The 4,976-nt window shown below is 44.4% G+C and overlaps 1 non-coding gene across 1 annotated transcript; it reads right to left on the reverse strand.

Annotated features, from left to right (window-relative positions):
• Nucleotides 1–4,663: 4,663 nt before the first annotated feature.
• Nucleotides 4,664–4,736, reverse strand: TRNAG-CCC (transfer RNA glycine (anticodon CCC)). Its single transcript has one exon. It is a non-coding gene; the product is annotated as a tRNA-Gly (tRNA).
• Between the last annotated feature and the right edge of the window lie 240 nt (nt 4,737–4,976).

The raw sequence follows: 4,976 nt of genomic DNA on the forward strand, positions 1-4,976 counted from the left end.
CAACAAATCCTAGTTGATGAGTGGACAGAGAAACCAGCTCAAAGCACTGGAGAGATTGCTTAGTTTAGATCATTCCTGGCAGTTTGCAGAGGAGAAAACCGAGGCAAAGTGATTTGTCCAAGGTCAGAGTCGGAATGAAACGTGGAGCTCTTGACTTCAGTCCAAAAGGCAGCTGTTGGCCTGCCACCTTCCATGCCATGCTGGCCCCAGGCTAGGAAGGGCGGGGCTGTATCCTTCATAGCAGACGTCTCTGCCCAGCAGAATAGTCAGGGTCCTCCACTCCAGCTTCTGAAGCATCATTTATCATTCTTGTTCACAGTGGACTCATTAAAATAGAAATGCGCGCGCGCGCGCACACACACACACACACACACACACACACACACACACACACACACACACACACACACACAACTTAAAAATTTAAGTGTGGACTTGAATTGAATTAATCTGGGTCTTGTTTCCTCCATCTCTAAAATGGGAGTGATCGTTCGTTTGTTCACTTGTCCTTTGAGGAAATGTTGATAGGGCCTCTGCAGACTTTCTGGAGCTATGGTAGACACTGCTTCTGCAGAGATGGACAGAGTGAAACCTGTGTACATAGCGAGCTCAGAGATGTGCAGAGCAACAGCCTGGATGGTTCAAGAACAATGCCTGCCTCTTCTTTAGATTGCTCAGGCCTCTATAGGACCATGGGCATGGGGCTTTGGAGGGCACAGCCAAGTCACAGTTTGTTTGGCATGGGGCAGAGTTAAAGAAGCTTCAAAGAGGATGTGACATTTGAGCTGCCTTTTGAAGGACACCTACGTGTACCAAGTTTATTGACCTTGGTGTGGTTTATAGATTTTTCTTGGCTGATGACGCCCTTTATCTGACAGGCTCTGTTGGGATCAGGTACAAAGGTTGGTCTTTGTTCCTCTCTGATGTGCTAATGCTTCCTCTAGCCAAGTTCTTATAACCCCCACTTCAACTTTTCCCCCCACTGTGCAGTTGCCAGAATTGACCGATAAAAATACAAGACTCCAGGCACATTGGAATTTCAGATAAAGAATCTTGGCAGGGGACATGCTTACACTAAAAATGTATTTGTCATTTATCCAAAATGCCACTTCAACTGCGGGACTTGTATTTTATCTAGCAAACCTACCCCAGTAGTGCATGCAACAAAAAATTGTTGGAGTTCCTTTTTTTCCCTAGCAAATTGCTTTCTTGCATAGAGATAATTCAGGATGGTTCTAGCTCCAATGTTTTCCTCAGCACCCAAAGTTTGGCAGTGGAAAGCAAAAAACCCCATAAACTGGTTTAATGACAAAAGGTGGCATGGATACACATATTTCCTAGCTCTTTCTGCTGAGAGGGCCTGAAGGAGTGACACCCCAGTAACAAAGAGCACCCTCAAAGCCTGCATCTTAGTTTCTAAATTCCACTCCACAGTAAAAGTGACTAGGGCAAATAAATGGGGAGAGAGTGGAAACAGTGACTGACTTTATTTTTCTGGGCTCCAAAATCACTGCAGATGGTGATTGCAGCCATGAAATTAAAAGATGCTTACTCCTTGGAAGGAAAGTTATGACCAACCTAGACAGCATATTAAAAAGCAGAGACATTACTTTGCCAACAAAGGTCTGCCTAGTCAATGCTATGGTTTTTCCAGTGGTCATGTATGGATATGAGACTTGGACTATAAAGAAAGCTGAACACCAAAGAATTGATGCTTTTGAACTGTGGTGTTGGAGAAGACTCTTGAGAGTCCCTTGGACTGCGAGGAGATCCAACCAGTCCATCCTAAGAGAGATCAGTCCTGGGTGTTCACTGAACACAAAGCTGAAACTCCAATACTTTGGCCACCTGATGCGAAGAGCTGACTCATTTGGAAAGACCCAGATGCTGGAAAAGATTGAGGGCAGAAGGAGAAGAGGATGACAGAGGATGAGATGGTTGGATAGCATCACCAACTCGATGGACATGGGTTTGGGTGGACTCCGGGAGTTGGTGATGGACAGGGAGACCTGGCGTGCTGCGGTTCATGGGGTCGCAAAGAGTCGGACACAAGTGAGCGACTGAACTTAACTGAACTGAAGGGTCCCTTGGAAATGCCATTGACTTTAGGATTGCAGTAGGGAGACTATAAGATGATCCTGGAGCATCTTGTAATGACAGAAAGTAAAAAAGTGGCCAAAAAATCGAACAGAAGGAAACCAAAACCAAAAAATGGCTGGGAATCAGTCAAAAGGACTTCGGTTTTCTCCCTCTATTGGCCGGCTGGAGGTGAGCATTGAGGGACAGTTTGTCTACTTTTTAGCAAGCCCTGAGGGTAATCTCAGAGTCCTCTACTTTGGGCTTGTAGGTAAAAGGGGGGCAGCAGACCAGCGACTCGATACCCTATAATACAGGGTGTTCAGGTGGAGGACATGGGTGAGTCTGTGACTGATTCATGTTGATGTTTGGTAGACACCAACACAGCACCGGAAGGCCGTTATCCTTCAATTAAAAATAAATAAATTAATTAAAATCCTAGGATACAGGCTTTCACTGAGAAGAGAAGGTAAGAAGAAAGACCAGTATTTTATGTGAGCTGTTGTAGGACACGGTGTTAACTCTTTATCCCCTAAAATGTATTAATACTTTGGCAAATATATCCAAAATTGTCAAAACAACCATGCCCCTGTAATAGAAGTTTCTAGAAATTGGAATATATTTCAAGGAAGTCATCTGAATACAACAAAAAACTGCTCAAAGATATATATATTTCACTGTTATTAATAATGTGAAAAAATAGGGACTAATTTGAAGTAAATAATGGATTTTGCATAGCCATAAAAGTAATGTTCATTTAAATACAAAGGTCATATGGAGATATGTTTAATTATGAAGTGAGGTCGAACTAACCTGCTTTCACTATTGCATAGTCTGAGCAACCTAGAAAATTTGGAGAGGGTATATATATACCAACATGCTAACTATAATTATTATAATAATACCACAGGGTAAAAAGAATTTTCATTCATTTGGAAATAAAAAAATTTTTTTTTTCTAAATAAGTGTGGAAAAGCATAAGGAAGAAAAAGCACATGGGTGAAAAAGCACATTTTCTTTTTAGTTTTGGATTTTCCCCCAAAATTAATTTGATCAATTAGGATCAAGAAGCACTGGAAAGGACTTCCCTGGAGGTCTGCTGGCTAAAACAGGGGGTCCGCCTGCTGGTGCAGGAGCCACGGTTTCAATCCCGGTCCGGGAAGATCTCAGGGGCTGCAGAGCAGCTGAGCCTGTGCACCGCAGCTACCGAGCCGTCCCGGCAACAAGACCCAGCGCAGCCAAAAAAAAAAGAGAAGTACTGGGAAGCAAAAGTGTGAAGAGTGATCCCCCTCCAAGTTCTCCCTCCTCTCCTTAGGAGCACTGTTCAAGCCTTTAATTCTTCCCATCCCTCATTGCAATATCATGCTTGGGTCGCCATTTCTTGGTTTATTGATTTTAGACAGTATCTGCGGGCTTCCTGATAAGGTAGGTGAAAATGTAGGGCTCTTATACCCACAGAGTGGATGAATAGTGGCCTCCCAAAACTCACGTCCACCGGAACTTTGGAATATTGTCCACTTCACTTGGATATACTAAGAGTTTTTTCAAATGTAACTGAGTTAAGGAGATTAGATTATCATGGATTTAAGGTGGGGCATAAATCCAGGGATTGGTGTTGTAAGAAGAGGAGATATCTACACAGAGACACATGGAGAAAAGGCCAGGCTTTTGTGGAGGCAGAGACTGGAGTTAACACAGCCCCACCCAAGGACTGCCAAGGGTTTCTGGGATCCACCGGAAGCTGCAAGAGAAGCAGAGAACAAATTCTCTTAGAACTCTGCCAACACCTTGATTTCAGACTTTTGGCCTCCAGAACTGTGAGAGAATACATTTAAGTCCCCCAGGTCGTGCAATTTGTTACCGGCAGCCCTAGAACACTGATACAGCTGCATCTCTGACCATTAACCCCTGTGTGTACACTATGACTTCTTCTAGCCATTTTTTCTTTTCAAACTTTCCGGTGATGAGCACACATGACACTTATGAAGAGAGAAAATAAACTTTGCTAGGAAAGAGCGTGAGGATGTGAAAATGCAAAGCTAGAAGAAGAGCAGGACCACTCAGCATCCGACTGTGTGCTCGGGCCTGAGATGCACGTGGGTGAGCGCTCAGGGTGAAAGACAGAAACCAGCTGTGTCAACAAGATGGCTGTGTATTCCAGAAAGTTCTTACCCAGGAAGAAAACACTGTAAACCTTTCAATATCTCACTGTTTACCTTGGAAGTTCCTGAAAACCAGTTTATTCAAATAAGCGCTTGTGCACTGGGGCACATAGCCCCAGTTTCAGAACAATTGGCTGCTCAGCTGGGCAAAACAACCGCTAGCCTAACAGCTGTTTATTAACTGACACTTGCTCTAGGGCCCTTGCCTTCCTATGGCCACCAGTCCTAAACTGTAACTTCATGAACTCTGCCCAGTCTTTTTTTTAAAAAACATTTTTATTAGTTATTTGTTTACTTATTTGACTGCACCAACTTTTTGTTGCAGGATGGACCCAGGACTTTTGATCTTTGTTACAGCATGTGGCATTTTTCTTTTTTCTTAGTTGCGGCAAGCAGGATCTTTAGTTGCAGAATGTGGGATCTAGCTCCCTGACTAGGGATCGAACCCAGGCCCCCTGCATTGGGAGTGCAGAGTCTTAGCCACTGGACCATCAGGGAAGTCCCTCTGCTCGGTCTTGAACCACTTGAGCTCAGACACCAAAACCGTGCAGGTATCAGCCCTGGCCTCCCCCTTCTGAGACCTTCCTGGGGTTGGTCTGGCTGGAGAGGCTGTCTGAGACTGCGGTGAGGAAAAGGTCATGGCTGTGTGATGCCCACGCTGTTCTGGTGGTCCTTCTGGGCAGTCGGCAGTCACCAGCATGTACGTGATTGACTGTGTGTATTGTGTGCTTGCTTGTG

Source organism: Muntiacus reevesi, chromosome 15 (assembly GCF_963930625.1).
Source record: "Muntiacus reevesi chromosome 15, mMunRee1.1, whole genome shotgun sequence".
Lineage (NCBI taxonomy): Eukaryota > Metazoa > Chordata > Mammalia > Artiodactyla > Cervidae > Muntiacus > Muntiacus reevesi.